Source organism: Somniosus microcephalus, chromosome 7 (assembly GCF_052327205.1).
Source record: "Somniosus microcephalus isolate GS21.2 chromosome 7, FLI_Smic_1.0, whole genome shotgun sequence".
NCBI classification, from domain to species: Eukaryota; Metazoa; Chordata; class Chondrichthyes; order Squaliformes; family Somniosidae; genus Somniosus; species Somniosus microcephalus.
The window spans coordinates 23,735,516-23,759,754 of record NC_140993.1 but is presented as its reverse complement, the minus strand read 5'-3'; positions in this window follow the sequence as shown (position 1 = coordinate 23,759,754).

The following is a 24,239-nucleotide window of genomic DNA, read 5'->3' as shown; positions in this document are numbered from 1 at the left end:
TGCAGGAGGCGTTCATTGGGAGGCCAGGCGCGAGACTTAAAGGCCACGCGGCCGAGGTAGGGGAAAAAATAATCAAATGCTCGTTCTCTGTTTTTATTCCTTTTTTCCCCCCAGCACTCGATCAGCCCGGCGCTCTGCTGTAGTGCATCGGGCTGATCGGACCGGGTCGCGGCTGCCGTCGGTGACCAGGTAGGTTGTCCTCTTGCAGAGCCTGGAGCGATGGCCCTTCCCTTTAAGGGAGGGAAGGAGCCTTCCCATGTGGCAGCACTGCACAGCCCAGTGTACAGTCCTGCTCACCTACCGCCCCGCCTGCTGCCTGTTGTGCTCCAGGCAGGAAGTGGAACGTTGGATTTAACGCTTGATCCACTCCCTTCCTGGAGCACAAAACCAAATGTTTTAAAAGTTGAGAAACATTAGCGCCTGGCACTAATTTTCTCAACTTTTAAAAGTTAACGCCCCAAATGAAAGATTTACATAGGGGGGAAAATTCAATGTAAGGCACTCCCACAATGCTGTTAAGTAGGGATGTTGACCCAGTGACGAAGGAACCAGTGTGCGAGTTGGAGGTGGTGATGTGCCCATACGTCTGCTGCCCTTGTCCTTCTAGATGGCAGAGGTTGCCGGTTTGGGAGGCTCGGTCAAAGAAGTGTAACAACGCTCGCCACGGCTTAGCTCTCAAATGACTTGTGACTGTGCTGGAATTTATGCAAAGCACTGTAATCCCTTTTTAAATTCCCAATTCTTATTAGTGACCTTTGTAAAGGGTAAGAGTAGTATAGAGCAGAAAGAGAACATTGGAATGCTGAAAGGATGCTGACAGTCCATCGATTGAATCTTTCTACATGTTTTCTCACTACTCTACAATGCATCATAGTTTTATAGATGTCATAACAACAGCTTTAATAATGAATTATCATAAATAAACCGGATACCTTTAAATTCTAAATTCTCTTTGTATTTAAAAAAAAATTAAGGACATAAGAAATAGGAGCAGGAGTAGACCATATTCGGCTCCTCGAGCCTGCTCCGCCATTCAATAAGATCATGGCTGGTCTCCGACCTCAACTCTACTTTCCCACCCGATCCCCATATCCCTTGATTCCCTTAATAACTAAAAATCTATTGATCTCGGTCTTGAATATACTCAACGACTGAGCATCCACAGCTCTGAGGTAGAGAATTCCAAAGATTCACCACCCTCTGAGTGAAGAAATTTCTCCTCATCTCAGTCCTGAATGGCCGACCCCTTCTCCTGAAACTATTACCCCTGGCTGGAGACTCCCCAGCCAGTGGAAACATCCTCCCAGCATCTACCTTGTCAAGCCCCTTAAGAATTTTATATGTTTCAATAAGATCACATCTCATTCTTCTAAATATGGTTAACATAGTAAAGTTTATTCTCAGTAACACTGGCTGTACATGCAAACTCCATGAGATTAAATCCATTTTTCATAGTACGTATTCTATGTTTACTGTGCACATGATGAAATGTTTAGTGGTGATGAATCTCATAGAAGTAAATGATCCTTTTGGTCAATAATGAATGGGGTTGATATTATATCTTGGGCAGTCAATGGGCCCATGCCACATTTAAATGGCACCGTCGAGTTCTCCTCCCCAAGCACGTGTGCTGGATTCAGGCCAGGGCAAAACAAAAGGCCCAGAGACCACCCAGTTGGGTAAGTCTGGAGGGGAGCTTGGTCATGGAGGGCAGGAGAGCCCAGGTTGGTAACGATCCAACGGTTCGTGAGCTGTTGTCGAAGAAGCCTTGGCGAGAACTCGACCTCTACCACCCAGAAGGACAAGGGCAGCAGATGCATGGGAACACCATCACCCGCAAGTTCCCTTCCAAGTCACACACCATCCTGACTTAGAAATATAATTGCCGTTCCTTCATCGGCGCTGGGTCAAAATCCTGGAACTTCCTCTCTAACAGCACTGTGGGATCAACTTCACCACACGGACTGCAGCGGTTCAAGGCGGCGGCTCACCACCACCTTCTCCAGGGCAACTAGGGATGGGCAATAAATGCTGGCCTTGCCAGCGACGCCCACATCCCGTGAATGAATAAAATATTAAAAACGTATATATTAATTTTACAGAGCACTCCTGCGGAGCCAATCAGCTTGAGGCAGTCGGCACCGGATTGGAAGCTTTGGAACCTGCGGGGCTTGTTTCCTTGGGAAATGCTTGCTCCTGAACTTGCCGCTAGAGCAAGGCACCCGAGTGCAGGGCTGTCCAACATTTACTTGCATGCCATTTATCTTGCTGCGCCTTCCTTCAGTGCAATCAGGTGCATTTACCTGAAAAGCCACACAGGAAATTCAGCTGCTGTATTATTCAGGCACAGAATGGAGGGAGGGGGCGGGGGTGGGGGCGGGGGGTAAGCAGGCCCATTCTTCCAGCGCATCGCATTTGTTTTTGCATATGCTGTTTATGTGCTAAATTGCCACTTGCATTCCCTTGTGTGTAATTACACCTTGCTGCTTATCTCTCTGCTGCTGATCAAATGTGCTCAGAAATGTTAATACATAGCAGCCCATCTTTGTACGATTGCTGTCCGAGCGCAACTTAACGGTACCCATTAAATTGCTCTGCTCATCAATTGTTCTCGCTCTTCCCCGCATCCTTTCTGCCACCGCCGGATTATGTGTTTGCTGCTGTAGCAATCTGCTGATCCTAATCTTGAGCCGGTGAGGATTTATAAAATTTGCAGAAGTGTTGGTATAAAGCGGCGGCAGTTGTTCTCCAGAGACCGACTTATCGACATCACATGGCACAGACACCCAATTTATCACCGCACTACCCTGTTTGAAGCATTCGTTGCGGAGAGAGTGTGAAGAAAGGCTTGCATTATTACAGCACCTTTCACGACCTCAGGACATCCCAAAGCGCTTTACAGTCAATGAAGTATTTTTGAAGTGCAGTCACTGTTGTAATGTAGGAAACGCAGCAGCCAATTTGCACACAGCAAGCTCCCACAAACAGCAATGTGATAATGACCAGATCATCTGTTTTAGTGATGTTGATTGAGGGATAAATATTGGCCAGGACACCAAGGAGAGCTCCCCTGCTCTTCTTTGAAATAGTGACCATGGGATCCTTTACATCCACATGAAAGGGCAGATGGAGCCTCGGTTTAATGTCTCATCTGAAAGATGGCACCTCTTGACAGTGCAGCGCTCCCTCGGCACTGCATTGGAGTGTCAGCCTAGCTTTACGTGCTCAAGTTCCCTGGAGTGGGACTTGAACCCACGACCTTCTGACTCAGGAAGAACTGGAAGGCCACTTCCTTTATTTTTTAGTAAAGTCTAATTACACAGCATTTACGGCACAGAAACAGGCCATTCGGCCCGACAGATCCATGCTGGTGTTCATGCTCCACACGAGCCTCCTCCCACCCCTCGTCAGCTAACCCTATTAACATAACCTTCTACTCCTTTCTCCCTCTCCTTTCTCCCTCGTGTGTTTATCCAGCTTTCCCTTAAATGTATCTATACTATTTGCCTCAACTACTCCCTGTGGTAGCGAGTTCCACATCCTCATCACTCTGTGAAATACCCGCGATATCTTTGAAGGCAAAGGGTCTTGCAGAGTATGTACTTTTTACATAAACTGCATCTCCTATTTATATCTCAAACATATTAAAAAAAAAAAAACTACCTCTTAAAAACATGCACAATTAGACCAACATTGAATACAAAGGAGACTGATGTACAATATTGCCAACTCTGGCAAAACCATCGCGAGAGATGCGAAATAAAGCGTCACTCGCGATCACGTGATGAAAGTCCTAAATCTCGGGATTATTTTTTGGATTCGCGATGAATACCTGATGATGGCAATTCGGTGATTTGCGCATGCGCGAGAAATTCCCGACCATCGTTGAAAGGCAGCAATGGCTCCTGGGAGGCAACTTTAATTACTGATTTCAACTGCCTAACCTTTCATGCCAAAGCCTCAGGATTGAGCTGAGGGAGACTGTTGCCTTCTATAGGATGCTTAGAGGCTGCTCCCAGAGCCCCCTGACTTGCTTGGATGAGCGCAGCTCCAACAACACTCAAAAGGCTCGACACAATCCAGGACAAAGCAGCCCGCTTGATTGGCACCCCATTCACCACCTTAAACATTCACTCCCTCCACCACCGGCGTACTTTGGCTGCTGTGTGTACCATCTACAAGATGCACTGCAGCAACTCACCAAGGCTTCTTCGACAGCACCTCTCAAACCTCTACCACCTAGAAGGACAAGGGCAGCAGGCGTATGGGAACACCACCACCTGCAAGTTCCTCTCCAAGTTACACACCATCCTGACTTGGAAATATATCGGCCGTTCCTTCATCGTTGCTGGGTCAAAATCCTGGAACTCCCTCCCTAACAGCACTGTGGGAGTGCCTTCACCACATGGACTGCAGCGGTTCAAGAAGGTGGCTCACCACCACCTTCTCAAGGGCAATTAGGGATGGGCAATAAATGCTGGCCTTGCCAGCAACGCCCACATCCCAGAAACGACTAATCAAAAATAATCACACTCCTGACTTGTGCCTTGCAGATGGTGGAAAGGCCTTTGGGAAGGATGTGAGACACTCACCACTCAATACCCAGCCTCTGGCCTGCTCTTGTAGCCACAGTATTTATGTGGCTGGTCCAGTGACCCCCCCAAAAGATGTTGATGGTGGGGGATTCGGCAACGGAAATGTTGCGCTGAAGAACTTTGCCAAGTTTTTCCAGGAGCAGCCGGAACATGTGGAGAGACTGATGAAGTTCCGGAACCAGTGGGGGCCGTGTCATTCTTGTGCGAGGGGTCGGGTCGGTAAAGAAATAGCACCTTGTGATTGATAAACCATATGGCATGATTTTTAAGCGTTTGTCACCTGGTTTATGTGGTGGCGGGGTTGGCAATACTGGATATACCTGGCTGTGTGACGGCAGAAAGACACGTCAAAAGGATTAGGGGCTGCATCCTCCTCAGTGTCAGCTGTTGGCTTCGGAGTCAGAAGGTCATGGGTTCGAGCCCGACTCCAGAGACTTGAGCACAAAAATCTTGGAGGAAAAATTGGGTTGGTTTGCGCAAATCCCCTAGCACCCGGGTGCAATGCCACAAATGCCTCCCGCAAAATTCAGCGTCATCGCCATGCGCAGCACCTCGCTTGCGCCCCGGCCGCAAACTTCCCTTGCGCCCCGTGACCTATCACCGGACGATATGTCTGACAGGGTCAGGGGGTGTTTTTGTGTTGGCGGCGGCGGCGGCGCTACTTAAAGGGCAGGTGTCTGGCGGCCATTTCTATTTTGGCCGACAGCCAGCACCTGCCCCCTTTCACCTTTTTATTCGGGGTGCCAGCTGCGATCGCTCAGCCTGGCTCTCCTTGGAGTGTCGGGCTGTTTCCACGGCACCCTGCTCCCCGGTGGTCCAGCGGGGCCCTGGTGCACACAGCGCTAGGCCCCTCCCCTTTAATCAGGGGAGGGAAGGTCTGCAATGATGAGGTGCCACGTGCCGACACGCGTGTGACGTGACATAGCAGCTCGTAGCGCTGAGAATTTCAGTAGTAGCGCCCCAAGCAGGAGGTGGAGTGCTTTCCAGTAGCGCCTCACCTCCTGCTTGGGGTGCGAATACTGAAATTAGGGCGGAAGGGCGCTAACATTTTCAGGGCGCTAGTATTAGTGCCCCGGCAATGTTAACACCCTAAAATGGGCGCCACCCAATGACAGTGCAGTGTTCCCTCGGTACTGCACTGGACTGTCGGAGATGCCGTCTTTCGGATGAGATGTTAAAATGGAGGCCCCGTCTGCCCTCAGGTGGACGTTAAAAAGAGCCATGGCGCTGTTTTGAAGAACAGGTGTCCTGGGCCAATACTTATCCCTCAACCAACTGTAAGGGGGGCATCTTTTAACTGGTTAATGGTAATTTACCTGGCCAGCAGCCTTTGCCTCTGAGCTCTGACCAATTCCAACCTTTTACCTGGTTTACGGTAATTCACCTGGTCAGCAGCCTTTTGCTGCTGCACTCTAAACCAATTTACAAACAGCGGTTTTGAATCACTACCCCTCCTTCAGTTCTGAGTGGAGGAACTTATAATTAATGATATTAAAACGGACAAGTGGTTTGGATGAGAGAAAAATCAAGTTTTATTACCTAAATAAACTACAATCAAAAGAATAAACTATACCACACGAACACAGTAATTACAGTAAAACTATAGAACAGGGGGTTGCAGACGGCGAAAGCGAGGGATACAATGGCTACAATGTTACTTAAACAATCTTAGCAATTCCCTTAAATCACCACCCCAAACTCCTGCGAGGTTGCCTTGCCGAGGAGTCAGAACACCCTGCTCACCTGTGGTCCAGCGAAGTAAAGAGTGTGATAGCTTCTCAGCAGCTATCTTATATACCTGGTGAGCCCCCTGCCGTTCTGCCCTGCAAGGGCTGTGTGCAAAATTCCCACCCAAAGAGTCCAATACACGAGAAAGCTGTGATTGGCTAACTCAAAGTGGTTGGACTGGGTTAATGTGTCTTCCGGAGCTCCCTGGGCTGAAACAAAAGGGAAATACAACTGCTCTATTGTCCAGAATGCTAGGTGATTTAAACCCATTCAGTTCTTAAACAGATCCCATTCAAGATCCAAAAGTCTCTTCTGCAGTTTAGATGTATCCACTCGATATACAAACAAATGCTAATAGCATTCAATTGCTTTGTAAACAAAGCATTGTCCTGTGGTCATCTGGAACCACAATTGATTGACAGTCTTGAGTGCTTAGCAAACAAAGTTCCTTTGTTCATGCTGGCAGTTTCGAGCACTCAATCTTAGAGTCAACATTGCAGAACGTTTTGTAAACAGGCATCGATTGCCCTGCTGCAGGGGGGGTGGGGACACCCCTTTGATTGGCCACTCCATTGAACCTTACTTCCAGACACAGAAAGCTGCTTTCCAAGTCTTTTGTCTTCGGCCATGTGGTGACAGCCATTTTTATCCCTGGAAATTTAAAAGCACAACGCCCAGGGATTCTTTAATCAAAAAAAAAAAATCTTCAGAACTGTAAATTATTGCAAATTCTTACACAACCTCAAAAACTGGTCATTATCACATTGCTGTTTGTAGGGTCTCGCTTCGCACAAATTGGCTGCGGCGTTTCCTACATTTACAACAGTGATTACAATTCAAAAGTACTCCATGGGCTGTAAAGTGCTTTGGGATGTCCTGAGGCCATGAAAGGTGCTGTATAAATACAAGTTCACCAGGCTGATCACTGGGTTTAGGGGAATGATGATCGTTCAGGCTTGCAGAGGGAGCTGATCCCCATTTTATTAAGGCCATATCTTATTTTGGTAGATGCGAATAAACAGTGGACTAATAGCATCATTAAGGAGTAATGGGCTGTTTTTTAATTTGTTCAGCTGCCCAGAGTCTTGCTTCATGCTAAAATGTGTTTAAAGAAATTCCCCGAGAAACTATTTATTAAGATCTTGTTAAAGGCCAGTCATGATAAAGACGTGGAACCCTGTGCATGGGAATAGAAGCATGTTTTGAGTTTGTAACTCACATGCAGTTGGTTATGTGAAAATCATAGAATCATACAGCACAGAAGGAGACCATTCGGCCCATCGTGTCTGTGCCGGCTCTTTGAAAGAGCCGTCCAATTAGTCCCACTCCCTGTGCTCTTTCCCAATAGCCCTGTAATTTTCTCCACTTCAAGTATTTCTCCAATTCCCTTTTTTAAAGTTAGTTAAATCTGCTTCCACTGCCCTTTCAGGCAGTGCATTCCGGATCATAACTCGCTGTGCACAAAAAAACTCTCATCTCACCTCTGGTTCTTTCGCCAATTACCTCAAAATAGGGCCAGCTTTCAAAATTACACCCCAACACTGACAGAAATGAATAGTGTGGTGGACCTTTCACACTCACAGGATCCGTGGAGACACTCTCATAGAACACCAGGAGCTGATGGAGAGGGTGGCTTCAGACCATAGGACTCACAGTATGCGAAGAGATAGGACTCACAGTTTTCGAAGAGTCATCACTCTGGGCGCTGTGGGGCAATAGACCGAGGAGGCTCTAGCTTACCAGGCAGTCTGTGACTGAGGTCTGCCACCTGGCCAACAAACTCCTACAGAGGCAGCCAACCATCTGCCAGCATTGTCAGTGACAGTGAATTACAGAGAATATACAGTGCAGAAAATGGCCATTTGGCTCAACTAGTCTGTGCTGTTGTTCATACTCCACACGAGCCTCTCCACCCATTCCATCTACCTCATCTCAGCCCTTCCGCATATCTTTCTATTCTCTTTTCTCTCATGTACTCATCTAGTTTCCTTTTGAAAGCATCCAAGCTATTTGCAACTGACCATCCGGCTGCGATTCATTCACTAATCCTGTTGTATCCCCTTTAGGACCAGTAGGGTTGTACTTTAGTCACTGTGGGCCCAGTGCTTTCTGAGGCGGTGTTTACAGCTATTGACAACCCCGAACTGCCACTGACATGATCAGAATCATTGAATTCTGCAGCACAGAAGGAGGCCATTCAGCCCATCGTGCCTGTGCCAGCTCTTTGAAAGAGCTAGTCACTCCCATGTCCTTTCCTCATAGACCTGCAAATGTTTCCCCCTCAAGTCTTGATCCAATTCCCTTTAGAAAGTTACTATTGAAGCTGCTTCCACCGCCCTTTCAGGCAGCGCATTCCAGATCACAACAACTCGCTGAATCTCTTCATCGCCCTAACCCTGGTTCTAAGCACAAATCCAAAGTAACAACTAAACTGCTTGAGAACTGTGAAAGCAGCATTTTATTGTGCACCATAATTAGCTGTGGTTTTTCCACACGTGCCATTGCTGGAGCCCATCTCCTCAAGGTGTCCACTGAAGCACAGCACAGCGAGGCCTCCACAAGTCTCGGAATCCCTCCCTGGCAGCTTTCTGTAAACATTGCCCAAGGCGAGTTGGACTCGACTGTTTTCTAGGACCTGGGACCCCAAAGCACCCGTCACAGCAGTGGAACCAATCATGAGTGATGCTCCCCCTGCCGTGTCTGTGGCTGGAGTATTTTCATGATGGCCATGAGCCCTCCCAACGGCGTTGCTGCCTGCGTGATGTTAGCCCAAGCATGGCAGGGAGCCCTTCGCCCAATCTGTGACCGCTAAACCGCTTGAGAACTGTGAAGGAAGCATGTTATTGTGGCAGCATGAGTGGCCTTTTGCTTTCATTCCCATTATTCATATATTCAGAATGTACAAAACTAATCTGCAGCAAACTCACACACACAAGCACCACTTCATTCTGGATTCTGCAAATTCTGCAATCTTGAGAAAAATTAACCATTTATAATCCTTACTGACTTACTCTCTGGGTAGAATCATAGAACAGTACAGCACAGAAGGAGGCCATTCAGCCTGTTGAGTCTGTGCCGGCTCTTTCGAAGCCCTGTTCGTCCCACTCCTTCCTGCTCTTTCCCCATATCCCTGCAACATTTTCACCTTCCAAGTATTTATCCAATTCCCTGTTGAAGGCTCCTCTACTATTGAATCTGTAGCCCCCGCCCTATCAGACAGCGCATTCCAAATCCTAACCACTCGTTGCGTAAAAAAGTTTTTCCTCCTGTTGCTTCTGGTTCTTTTGCCAATCACCTTAAATCTGTGCCCTCTGGTTATCGACCCTTCAGCCACTGGAAACAGTTTCTCTATGCGAGGGAACCAAGGGTCTTGAGAAGGAGGAATTAAAGGAAATTAGTATGAGTAAAAAAATAGTGCTGGAGAAATTAATGAGACTGAAAGCTGATAAATCCCCAGGGCCTGATAATCTGCATCCCAGAGTACTAAACGAGGTAGTCATGGAAACAGTGGATGCATTGGTCGTCATCTTCCAAAATTCTATAGATTATGGAACAGTTCCTGCAGATTGGCAAATGTAACTCCACTATTTAAAAGAGAGAGAGTGAAAACAGGGAACTACAGACTGGTTAGCCTAACCTCAGTAGTAGGGAAAATGCTAGAATCTACTATAAAGGATGTGATAACAGGACACTTAGAAAATATAAAACGGGATTATACAAAGTCAACATGGATTTATGAAAGGGAAATCATGTTTGACAAACCTACTGGAGTTTTTTGAGGATGTAACTGGTAGAATAGATAAGGGAGAACCAGTGGATGTGGTGTATTTGGATTTTCAGAAGGCCTTTGATAAAGTCCCACATAAGAGGTTAGCGTGCAAAATTAAAGTACATGGGATTGGGGGTAATATACCGGTATGGATTGAAAATTGATTAACAGACAGGAAACAGAGTAGGAATAAATGGGTCTTTTTCAGGGTGGCAGGTGGTGACTAGTGGGGTACCACAGGGATCAGTGCTTGGGTCCCAGCTAGTCACAATATATATCAATGAGGGAACCTAATGTAATATTTCCAAGTTTGCTGACGACACGAAACTACATGGGATTGTGAGTTGTGAAGAGGTTGCAAAGAGGCTTCAAGGCAATTTAGACAAGTTGAGTGAGTGGGCAAATACATGGCAGATACAGTATAACATGAATAAATGTGAAGTTATCCACTTCAGTAGGAAAAACAGAAAGGCAGAGTATTATTTAAATGGTGATAGATTGGGAAATGTTGATGTACAGAGGGACCTGGGTGTCCTTGTACACCAGTCACTGAAAGCAAACATGCAGGTGCAGCAAGCTGTTAGGAAGGCAAACGGTATGTTGGCCTTCATTGCAAGAGGGTTTGAGTACAGGAGCAAGGATGCCTTACTACAGTTATACAGAGCCTTGGTGAGACCACACCTGGAGTACTGTGTGCAGTTCTGGTCTCCTTACCTAAGAAAGGATATACTTGCCATAGAGGGAGTGCAGCGAAGATTCACCAGACTGATTCCTGGGATGGCAGGACTGTCGTATGAGGAGAGATTGGGCCGACTAGGCCTGTATTCACTAAACTTTAGAAGAATGAGAGGCGATTTCATTGAAACGTATAAAATTCTGACAGGGCTAGACAGACTGGGTGCAGGGAGGATGTTTTCCCTGGCTGGGTCTAGAACGAAGGGTCAGAGTCTCAGGGTACGGTGTAGGACATTTAGGACTGAGATGAGGAAAAATTTATTCGCTTAGAGGGTGGTGAACCTGTAGAATTTTCTACCACAGAAGGCTGTGGAGGCCAAGTCACTGAATATATTTAAGAAGGAATTAGATAGATTTCTAGACACAAAAGGCATCAAGGGGTATGGGGAGAGAGCAGGAATATGGTATTGAAATAGAGGATCAGCCATGATCATATTGAATGGCGGAGCAGGCTCGAAGGGCCTACTCCTGCTCCTATTTTTCTATATTTCTATTTACTCTATCTAAACCCTTCATGATTTTATACACCTCGATCAAATCTACTCTTAGCCTTCTCTGCTCCAAGGAGAACAACCCCAGCTTCTCTAGTCTAGCCACGTAACTGTATTCCCTCACCCCTGGAACCATTCCAGTAAATCGCTTCTGTAGCCTCTCCAGAGTCTTCACATCCTTCAGCTGAATATGTCTCAAGGTGCTCTACCTGCCTGGCATGCTAGGATATCCTCCGGGTGTGGTCAGTGGTCATATTAAACATTTCTCTTAACAGTTAAAGATTTGTTTTTAACTGGTGTAAGAATGATTTCACCCGAATGGAGGAGCATGTCCATTTTTGAAGTTTTAATCACGCCTTGGAGCTCCTGTCCCAAAAGTTTGGTGGCCGGCCCATTCCGCTTTATCTTGTATTCCCCGAAACATTGAGGGTGAAATTCGACTCTGGCTGTAGTGCAAAGCGGGAGATAGCGAATTGGGACTCTGGTTTACACCCCGCCTGATTTTCATTTGATTGACCAGTTATGAAAGTCGAATTTCAACACCTTTGACTCCTGCGCAATTTATACCAGACCCGAGTACAATACAAGTCGTGGCTCAGTGGGTGGGTAGCACTCTCACCTGAGTCAGAAGGTTGTGGGTTCAAAGTCCCACTGCAGAGACTTGAGCACAAAAATCCAGGCCGACACTCCCAGTGCAGTACTGAGGGAGTGCCACACTGTCTTTCAGATTAGACGTTAAACCAAGGCCCCGTCTACCCCCTCAGGTGTATGTGGGGGAACCCATGGCACTATTTCAAAAAAGAACAGGAGGAGTTCTCCCCGAGTGTCCTGGCCAGTGTTTGTCCCTCACCCAACATCACTGGCGACAGATTATCTGGTCATTGCTCTGTGTGGGACCTTGCTGTGCACAAATTGGCTGCCGCGCTTCCTACATTACAACATTTCAAAAGTACTTCGCTGCCTGTGAGCGCTTTGAGACGTCCGGAGGTCGTGAAGGGCGCGATATAATTGCAAGACTTTCTTTAATGTATTTTGTGCTCGTCTACTTTATATTGAATGCATTCTTTGCCTTGTGTTTCTGTCCAGTAATCAATTTTTATTCCGTCTGCTTTGCACTTCACTCCAGATGAAATTATTTATAATTTATTAATAAATTTATCACATCAATGTCCCTTGGTTTGCTATATACTATCACTGAGGGCACGCTGTGCATGCTTGTCTTGTGCTTCACTAGTGCAGCGTGAACTAGTAATTAAATGAATAAAAGGCTGTGATTGACTCTCCACCAGTCAGCTTTAGCAAACTGATAATGTCCGAGAGAGACAATAATATCCACCAATACACAGAGAGCAGAGTGGCTACTGCATTTAGACAAATGTGCGAGCAGGTAGTTTCACGAGTGCCTGACCTGAAAATAGACAATTTCACGTCTTTCTACATCTGCCTTTGATGGAGCAGAAAATGATGAGACAAAGAACATCACGAGATGAGTCTGCCTTATGGTCCCTTCCCTGAGATTCATCCGCAGCTCAGAGGAGAGTTCATAAATATTTCCCAGCCCTCACAAGGGCACGGGGAAATCTTCCCTGCTGTTTCCGAGTCTGGCAAGGTCCTCCTGTACAATGAACAAAAGTCTCTGCTTCAAACATATTTGGCTAAAAAATTCAACTGTGTCCAAAAAACGAGCGGCAGAATGCTCACCGCACGCGCCTGTTAATGTCGCTTCAGACAGCACGCAATATTCGTGCCGCCCACTCATATTCATCACGCAGGCGGGTAGCCAGTACGCGCTACTTGTTGGCTGCATGCCTGTCAAGGCCGGGGGGTGGGCGGGTGGAGGGTCCGGATATCAGATGTATCTGATGCCACTTAAAGGCAGCCAGCACCTCTTGAAGGGGAAGTGCACTCTGGCTGCTGAACGAAGGGAACACTCAACAGTACTAAAATGGCTGCAACAAGCACCGAGAGAGAGCACCAACTTTCCTTGATCTTGCCTTGGAGGCCTTGGTGCAGGGAATGGACAGGAGGAGAGACTTCCTCTTCCCGCCCAAGGGGGAAGGAATTCCTCCTTGTATCAACTCAGGGGACAGTGGGAAGGGCTCACAGAGCATGTCAATGCCAGGCGTTTAGCACCCAGGATTTGGCTGCAATGCTGGAAAAAGTTCAATGACCTCACCAGAGTTGTCAAGGTAATGATACTGCTCTCTTACTCTCTGCTCACACCACCACCACCACCTAAAGCCTCACTATTCACAATTAGTCACAGAACTCCCCTTCCCCCCCCCCCCCCCACTTCCCTTCATTCTCCTGTAAACACTGCACCGCACCTCTCTACACCTCCTTCTCCTCACACTCATCACTATTCCGACCCTCACTCACCCACACCTCACATCGGGCACACTGACTACCAGCCACTCTACCATGATTGGCACATTCTTTAAAACCTCACAGGACTCATTAACACAAACTCTGTCCAGCAGGCTGTCACCGGAGGAGGCCAAGCCTGCCTACACGCCCTCTCCCACCTCAAAGTAAGCAGGCTGGCCATCACAGGTGAGGGGCAGAGTCATTGCCATGGCGATTGGAAACACTGCAGGAGAACTGTGCAGCATTTTATCACCTTACTTTATTTTTCCCTTCTCGCTTCACTCTTGCCCTACACACACTGCATGACAGACTCAGAGATTTGGGTGCCCTTGTGCAAGAAACACAGAAAGCTAGCATGCAGGTACAGCAATCAATAAGGAAGGCAAATGGCATGTTGTCCTTTATTGCAAGGGGGTTGGAGTATAATAGTAAGGAAGTCTTGCTACAACTGTACAGGGCCTTGGTGAGACCACACCTGGAGTACTGTGTACAGTTTTGGTCTCCTTATCTAAGGAAGGATATACTTGCCTTGGAGGCGGTGCAACGAAGGTTCACTAGATTGATTCCTGGGATGAGAGGGTTGTCCTCTGAGGAGAGATTGAGCCTATACTCTCTGGAGTTTAGAAGAATGAGAGGTGATCTCATTGAAACATACAAGGTTCTGAAGGGGATTGACAGGGTAGATGCGGAGAGGTTTTTTCCCCTGGCTGGAGAGTCTAGAACGAGGGGGCATAGTCTCAGGATAAGGGGTCGGCCATTTAAGACCGAGATGAGGAGGAATTTTTTCACTTAGAGGTGTGAATCTTTGGAATTCTCTGCCCCCAGTGAATGCTGAGTCTTTGAGTATATTCAAGGCTGAGATAAAGATTTTTGGACTCATGGGGAATCAAGGGATATGGGGATCGGGCGGGAAAGTAGAGTTGAGGTCGATGATCAACCATGATCTTATTGAATGGCGGAGCAGGCTCGAGGGGCCGTATGACCTAGTCCTGCTCTTATTTCTTATGTTATTAACACCAGATGATTCACCGTCCAATTCTCTCTCTCTCCCCCTCTCTTTCACTACTCTCCTTTCACACCACAAGCTAACTCGTGTCCCTCTCTTGCACTTCAGCTGCTGAAGAGGTAGAAGCCCCTTGTTCCAGTACAGCAAGTGGAGGCCAACCTTCCTGAAGATGCACTGTCGCTTGATCTGACCAAAAGCAAGCACCAGCTCAGAGACTGGCAGTATGTGTACTTTAGAGGGTTGACTAGAGGAGGTGCCCTCACGTGGTGAATCTCTGGGCACTAGAGCTAGGGCAAGAGAACTGAAAAATGTACTCTGGTTCCCAAATCTGCACTTATTTGCCTTCAGACAGCATCTACATGAAAGATGCTGTGCATTATAAAGTATAATTAGAAACATGCATCAAATCAAAGACTTTCTTTCAATGGTTGTCTTCTAATGATCAATTCAATTGCCATTCTATTTTTACCACCACACTGGCTTGCCTCGATTTAAAAGTTCTCATCCTTGTTTTCAAATCCCTCCATGGCCTCGCCCCTCCCTATCTCTGTAATCTCCTCCAGCCCGACAACCCTCAGATCTCCGCGCTCCTCCAGTTTGGCTTCTTGCGCATCCCCCCGATTTTCGTCACTCCCCACCATTGGCGGCCGCGCCTTCAGCTGCCTTGGGCCCCAAGCACCGGAATTCCCTCCCCAAACTTCTGCGCCTCTCTCCCCTCCTTGAAACCTACCTCTTTGGCTCAGTGCCAGTTTGTGATGGGTAACGCTCCTGTGCGGCGCCTTGGGGGAAGGTTTATAAAAGGCGCCACAGAAATGCAAGTTGTTGTTGTAAGCTGGTCCTGCTGTCTTCAAAGGGTTGATTAGCTTCATAGTCAACACCACCCCTGCCCAGTGTGTCTCACCGCGAGAGACTGCGTCTGATTTTCAGCATAATTTGATTCTCACTATTGTCAAGCAAGATGTAGGAGGGAAAAAAAATGAAGCTGTTAAATTGTGCCATTTTTATTGTTTTGGCATTATATTGGGAAAGCACCACTCGAAGATAGCCTTCTCTTAACCGTCTCTGCATTCCAAAGTCAGAAGTCCGCAGAGCTATTGACTCGTCTTGTACAGAATCATTTTGTTTTGTGTCCGGGAAAGCACAGCTGCCAGAAAAAAGAAGTTATTTCTTTGCTGAGTTCCTCAGCTCCCTCTGACATTGAGCTATAATGTTTCCCTGGTGAAGCCCTGCGTGGGAGACCAAATGGGCAGCCACTGGTGTTCTGGCGTGGGATGAGGGAGTGGGAAGTGACACACTGCTGGGCCCGGATACCTCAGGAATCAAATCCATCATAATCAGAATCAGAATCATAACAGAACCACAACGCTAGCCATTATAATCAGCACATGCTGCTGAGTAATCAGATGCCAAACATCCAGCCCTTATAAAAGGGAAATAAAACTACAATTTATCCAGTCTCAAACTTCAACTGCAATCTAGGCTTTAGGAAAATAAATTGTCTTTCTACTAATGGAGGAATATGAGCTTCTTCACAAACAGCAGGCAGTGGAGGTGGGGGAGGGGGGATGGAATTTTTGACTTACATAAAAACATAGAAGATAGGAGCAGGAGGTGGTCATTTGGCCCCTCGAGCCTGCTCCGCCATTCAATGAGATCATGGCTGATCATCCAAACTCAGTACCATGTCCCTGCCTTCTCCCCATATCCCTTTAGCCTCAAGAAATATATCCAACTCCTTCTTGAATATATTTAATGAATTGGCCTCAACTGCCTCTTGTGGTAGAGAATTCCACAGGTTCACCACTCTCATGAGGAGGAATTTCTTCACCCACTCAGTCCTAAATGGCTTACCCCTTATCCTTAGACTGTGACCCCTGGTTCTGGACTCCCCCGCCCATTGGGAACATCCTTCCTGCATCTAGCCTGTCTAGTCCTGTTAGAATGTTATGCCCCAAAAGGGGCATAAGCTTGTTCGAGAGGTCAGGTCACCTGTCCAAAGCGAGTATCAGGAGTCCCAAACCATTGTCATGTTCAGGCCTCATTCGAATTGGACAGGGTGGATAGGGAAAAGTTATTTCCTCTGGTGCTGGATTTAAGCACATTTTAAAGAGGCACACTATTAAGGATCCCAAGGATGTACCCTCACAAGGGGTGATCTCATTGAGGTGTTTAAGATAATTAAAGGATATGTTAAGGTAGAGAGAGAAACTATTTCCTCTGGTGGGGGGGTCCAGAACAAGGGGGCATGACCTTAAATATAGAACTAGGCCATTCAGGGGTGATGTCAGGAAGCACTTCTTCACACAAAGGGTTGTGGAAATCTGGAACTTTCTCCCCAAAAAGCCAGAGGCTGGGAGTCAGTGGAAAATTACAAAACTGAGATTGATCGATTTTTGTTAGGCAAGGGTATTAATGGATATGGAACCAAGGCGGGTAGATGGAGTTAAGATGCAGATCAGCCATGATCTAATTGAATGGCGGACCAGACTCGAGGGACGGAATGGCCTCCTCCTGTTCCTATGACCTTCCTACGACCTTCCCTTGAATGTAGCTGGGTGCCGAACTTGAGCTCGACTGCAGCCTGCCGGTTGTGGGAAGACGGGAAATCGGCCATGACCACACTGAGATAGGTGGTGGGTCGGGCCTGAGCTGGGGGGGGTGGGGGGTGGGGGGGCGCGGGTGTTGGTGTAGCTGATCCCGGGGCGGGTGGCGAGAATGGGCTTCTAGAGATTTCTGGGCCTGCTTTGAAACGACCACCAGTGGTCCCTTTCAGGACCGCTGGTACTGCTGCTTTCTGCCTGGTATAAATGGGCAGGAGCCTGCGCTCAGCGAGGCTCCAGCCCATTCCACCTGGACATTGTAAACGGTGTAGCTCGCTAACCTGCATATTTGAGCAGCTTTCCGCATGAAATAGGTGTGTAGTCTGCTCGGGAATTTATAGGCCCACTTGAACACACATCGAACAGGCCTTGACGCCCCCTACGGTCCCCTCATCCTCCTTCCCCCCCCCCCAAGGTTTGCAATTGAGAAATGGACGGTTAGGAGTCAAATATCGACCACAGCCGCATGTTCCAATTGATGCCGCAGCTTTTACCCGCTTGTATAATCTCCGATTCCTTTAAAAGGAAATTTGTGATTCTGTGCTGTTTTAGAGCAACTTAATAACAGTTAAATAATATTTTCTCTTTCCTCCCTTTCTTTTATTTTATGCAGACATAAAAAACTGAAAGGCGTCTGAACCAACTGCTCGATCTACACCCGAAACATTAACTTATCGGCCCGAAATTTGCGGTCAGTGGCGAACCTTGAAGTTGCCCATAAAGATCCCGTGAATTTCACCTCTCCCGGCATTAGTTTGAATCTGGCGCCAAAGCAAACAAACCCAGCAACAGTGAGGTCATCAAGCAGGCTGCGCAGCCAATCACATTGAAGAATTCACAGGCAGCAAACCGGGAAGTAAAATGCACAGATTATCCTTCACTTTTTATAAATTTTTACAGAGTGCGAAATAAAGATTGGGACAAATGCATGGGATTAATGTAGAAGCTGAAAAATCATAAACAAACTTAAAAAAAAATTATATTAAAAACCATGTAATTCTTAACATACTAATGACAAAATTTGACATTCCACAAGTATAAAATTAGTTTTTCAGGGCCAGAGAGGTTGTTCGGCAGCCAATATGCCATTAAAAAACCAGTTACACCTCTTTCAACAAGGTTTAACGTTTTAGTTTTTTTTTTTTTTAAAAAGAGATATTCCAGCGTAATAGGGGACGTTTTCTTCAGGAACTATGGGGGGAAAATTCAGTTGGTAGCGCCACCCGTTAGCACCTTAAGAGGGCGCTAAGTGGGGCACAAACCAACTAGCGCCCGGGCACGGCGATATCTGCACCTCTCGCGAAATTGACCGGACATTTTGCGGCGGCGTTAAACACTACCGCCACAATCTCCTGGGCCGGCAGATCGTGATGTCAGTTGAGTGCACAATGCCCCAGACTGGAAATTGAGTGGCGCCCCCTGCCTTAGCGCATGCTGCTAGCAACGACAGGTTGAGGGGAGCGTTTTGCAGTCGGGAAGGGACTGGAGAGAGAAAGAGAAAGAGAAAGCGAGAGAGATTCTACACTGTGAAGGAGTTTTGCATATTGAGCAGTACTTTGCAGGTTCATTTTGATTTGCCCTTCGTAGTATCTATTTAGAAGAGACTGTGGGGGCTGCACTCTGAGCTCTTTCCTTGGGCCTCTCCATTGTTCTTTCCAGCAGATTTGATGTACAGGTCTCTCCAGGCTGAGACTCAAGGCTGCAAGGAGCAGGGTGTAGATGGAGACCAAGATAAACCCTCCCCTTTAAGATAAAAAACAGAAAATGCTGGAGAAACTCAGGTCAAGCAGCATCTGTGAAGAGAGAAAGTTAACGTTTCAGGTCGATGACCATTCATCAGAACTCCCCTTTAAGAATTGGCCGGTGCCAGTGTGTCTGTGTTCCATTGCTGACTGAAATCACATGAGCTTCGCCAGCGCTGTGAGGTAGCGCCTCGCTCCTTGGCGCCTTAAGACAGATGTGAAGTGCCTGATTTAGCGCTCCAATCACCTCCAGGGGCGATAAAAGCCAAGTTTGCAGTCGGAGGCGATAATTAGCGCCAGCGCTAATCTTTGCGCCCAGCCGATAATTGCACCCCAAATGGGTCGATACTGAATTTCTCCCCCTATGTTTCAGTGTGACTCGAGTTGATTGTTGGCGCCAAGGAGTCCCACAACCTGTGGAGAAGAGTAGAACCACTGACAGCAACTTCTGGATTTTCACGTTTATCTGCCCATGCACTGACTCCAGAAGTTGCTGTCACTTTGAAAGAAATACTTGCATTTCTATAGCACCTTTCACGACCGCCAGACGTCTCAAAGCACTTCACAGCCAATGAAGTGCTATTTGAAGTGGAGTCTCTGTTGTAATGTGGGAAACTAACAGCAGCGAACGCTGACAGATTCGCCGTCATTACCACCACAAAATCCTGGCAATCATGTGCTTCAGCACTGCACTGGGGTGTCAGCCGAGCTTTTTGTGTGCTTCAAGTCTCTGGAGTGGGACTTGAACCCACAACCTTCCGACTCAGAGGTCAAAGTGCTGCCCACCGGGCCAAGAACATAGCATCGAAAGAAAACTGAATCCGTGCGAGGAAACTATTTTAACACAAGTTTTATTTTTCACATTGAATAAAAGAACCACAGTGAAACTCATCTGTGACAGCAACTCCTCACTCCCACCCCAACACTACACACAAAGGGTGTTTACAAAATGGGCGGTTAAAGCCAGTTAAAACCAAAAAGCAAATAATTGCAGTGCCTGCTGATTCTTCACAGGTCGAGACACTCCATCAGCTTACCAGCTTTAAGACTTGGCTATTTGCGGATCACGGTTTTAATTCTATCACGATCTACATCTTGGCTCATTGATAGGCTTGGAGCATGGGAGATTGCCTAGGTACCAGGCACGCATGAGCACAGGGGAAAACGACAGCACAAGCTCACCCAGAGTTGAGCATTCGTAGGGTGGTAAGCAGAAAAGAGCAAAGAGAGAGTTCTTAATGCACTGCCTTGCAAAATGATTAAATATTGAAAAGTGATATGCTGACCTCTTGTAGCTGTTTTTGCAACCATAGTGTGAGGCTGCTACCCACTGAGCCATGGTTGACACACTGGTCGGTGTGGGCATTGGAGAAGATGCTAAAGCCAGGGCAGACAAAGCAGGTGGGGACTTTGATGGGCAGGCTGCTTACCATTGACTGGCTCCAACAATCCAGCCTCCAGGCGGAAAGATGTACCTGTAGCCAGGGGGTGGGGGAGGGGGTGGGTGGTGCAGAGGGAAAGACCATGGGAGGGGAGTGAGCACGGGCTGTCAAGGGGCCCACACTCCTGCTCCTTCTGGCTCCACGTGAAGGTAAGTTAAGAAAACCGACCTGCCGTGCACCCTTCAAGGACCGCTGGCGAGGTCGCCGCGGAGTCTGCGAAACTAGCCGGAGATCGCGCGGCGCATCCTCAGACAAGTCCCAATGGATTTCCCGAAAAACAGACGCAGGGTCCTCATTTCAGGCGGTGTGAAAATATGACCTGACGAATTCAGCAGCAGCGGGTAAATCGGGCACAGGACGTCACCCCGCTAAATTCACCATCGCTGCGCCAGTTCTACGCCTGTAAGACGATGTCGTACTTTAGGACCTTGAATGATTTCTTATTTCTTTTTAGTTTTCCTTCTTCAGAAAACAACAATGTTCACCAAAGGTTAGATAGATTCATCTTGTTCCTGCTAAGGCTCTGGGCCTTAATCAATCCTTTGTGGTTTCTAGAAAATGATTTCTCTCACACATCCCTTTGCACAGTGTTTTGAGTTTCCTGGAATCTTCCAGAAGCTCTCTGAAACATAGAAGATAGGAGCAGGAGTGGGCCATTCAGCCCCTCAAGCCTGCTCCGCCATTCAATGCGATCATGGTTGATCATCCAAATTCAGTAGCCGGTCCCTGCTTTCTCCCCATACCCCTTGATCCCTTTAGCTTTAAGAAATATATCCAACTCCTTCTTGAATATATTTAAATGTATTGGCCTCTACTGCCTTCTGTGGTAGAGAATTCCACAGGTTCACCACTCAGTGAAGAAATTCCTCCTCATTTCTGTCCTAAATGGCCTACCCCTTATCCTTAGACTGTGACTCCTGGTTCTGGACTCCCTGACCATCAGGAACATCCTTCCTGCATCTAGTCTGTCTAGTCCTGTCAGAATTTTATAAGTTTCAATGAGATCCCCTCTCATTCTTCTAAACTCCAGCAAGTACAGGCCCAATCGACCCAATCTCTCCTCATACATCATTCCTGCCATCCCAGGTATCAGCCTGGTGAATCTTCGCTGAACTCCTTCCATGGCAAGAACATCCTACCTCAGATAAGACAACCAAAACTGCACACAGTACTCAAGATGTGGCCTCACCAAGGCCCTGTATAACTGCAGCAAGACATCCTTGTTCCTGTACTCAAACTCTCTCGCTACAAAGGCCAACATGCCATTTGCCTTTTTAACCACCTGCATCACCTTGTTACGGGTGTGGTAGTGGACCGAAATGCAGACAGACAGCCAGAGACCTGAGATGGAGTAAAACTCAAAAGCTGCTTTACATAGAAACATAGAAGGCTCTTTACTAGAAGGCTCTTCAAATACAGGACATACAGAGAATACATCAAACAAAAGGTCAAAGTAACAATTCAAAGAAACAAAAGCAAGTATACCAAATGCAGGACAAGGACTATAAACTAACCTGTGACTTGCAGGCATGAAAACTCAAGACTGAGTGACTGGGGTTAGAAATAGTCAGCTTAAATAACAGGCCTGATTACTTTGATGAGACAATTACTCTAATGAGACACAGGTGAGGAGAGAGGTACAGGGACATGGCAGCAGTACTTCCGTGACCAGTGGGCGCCACGGGGACTGGAGTGCATTATCGATTTAAGGGGTCAAATTTTAATTTGATTTATCGGGTTTATTTAAAGGGTTTATTTGTTTAAGGGTTTTTCTTTTTGGGTTTAAAAAAAAAGAGGACATGGCAGCAGTACTTCCGTGACCAGTGGGCGCCGCGGGGACTGGAGTGCATAATTAATTTGGATAACCAAATTCTAATTTGATTTATTAACGTTTTTGTAAAGGTCTATTAGTTAAAGTTTACTTGTTTATTTTTTGGTCCTACCAAAAGAGGGACAAAAGAGGGACATGGCAGCAGTACTTCCGTGACCGGTGGGCGCCGCGGGGACTGGAGTGCATAATTAATTTGGATAACCAAATTCTAATTTGATTTATTAACATTTATGTAAAATTTTATTAGTTAAAGTTTATTTGTTTATTTTTTTTGGTCCTACCAAAAGAGGGACATGGCAGCAGCACTTCCGTGACCGGTGGGCGCCACGGGTACTGGAGTGCATAATTAATTTGGATAACCAAATTCTAATTTGATTTATTAACGTTTAAGTAAAGTTCTATTAGTTACAGTTTATTTGTTTATTTTTTGGTCCTACCAAAAGAGAGACATGGCAGCAGTGCATCTGTGACCGGTGGGCGCCGCGGGGACTGGAGTGCATAATTAATTTGGATAACCAAATTCTAATTTGATTTATTAACGTTTAAGTAAAGTTCTATTAGTTACAGTTTATTTGTTTATTTTTTGGTCCTACCAAAAGAGAGACATGGCAGCAGTGCATCCGTGACCGGTGGGCGCCGCGGGGACTCGAGTGCATAATTAATTTGGATAACCAAATTCTGATTTGATTTATTAACGTTTATGTGGGGTTCTGTTAGTTACAGTTTATTTGTTTGTTTTTGATTGGTCCTACCAAAAGAGGGACATGGCAGCAGTGTACTCTTTTGTTGGGTACTTTAAACAAATTTGACTGTAAATTAAACAAACTTCAAATGAAACTTAAACAAATCAAATTAAAATTGTGTTGGCCGGGTTGATGATGCACTCCAGTGCCCGCGGCGCCCACTGGTCGCGGAAATACTCAAGCGTGCCGGCGGACACTGCGTGCTCCATCTCCAGGGCCACCCGGGCGCGAACATGGCCGCGGAAGAGAGGGAGGCAATTTGGCTGAACGACCCCCTCGACCGCCCACTGCCTGGACCAATTGATGGCTTTTTTAGCCAGGCCCAGGAGCAGGCCCACAAGGAATGGCAGCAGTGTAAGGGGTTTTAGATCACAGAGGTTTCTCTCTCTAGAGGCCTCTCCCTCTTGCACAGTAAAACCTTGAGTGGTTCGACCCACTCGCCCCTTAGATTCTGTACTCTGTGTGGTGTATGTAACCGTTCCACCTTTAAGAGAACTATTTTAAGAGTTGCACTACTTTATCTTGGCTGCTGTATACTGTAATACCGGTGGTGACCACACCGGTATATAAGTGCTGTGTAATGATTTATTGGGCAGTTCCGCCCTGACCTTCGACTAGTAAAGACCTGTTAAAATTTACTCTTGTGGTCTGTGTAGTAATTCTCACTATAACACACAGACTTAACAGTGGCGATGAGTACGATCTTACCCTGCGGCAGAGATACATCCAAGGCAGTTTAACGGGCGTCGAGAAGAGGCATCCGCCCTCATCATTCTGCTGAGAAAAGACTCGGGTCTGCAGAGCAAAGGAAGAATTCTGACACGAAGCCTTCCATCAGCAATAGGCAGTGATCATCCCTTCTATCACGGTGGTGGGTAAGCCGATCAGCGACGAGCAGCAAGTCGGCCACGTTGGCTGTGAAGTAGGGGAGGGAAAAACGGAGGATATAAGGGCGGAGAACTCGACCACGGCCGGGGAAAAGAGCCGGACAGAAGTCGGGGCCAGAGGCGCTGAGACTGGGGCAGCGTAAGGCACGGGAGCCGCGGTGAAAAGTCGGGGCTAGAGGCGCTGAGACTGGGGCAGCGTAAGGCACGGGAGCCGCGGTGAATGCAAACGCAGCCAGTGTAAAAGACCGGGCTGCAAGCGGGCTGGGAGACGCAACAGCGTCGAGAGGGAGATCGACCGCGACC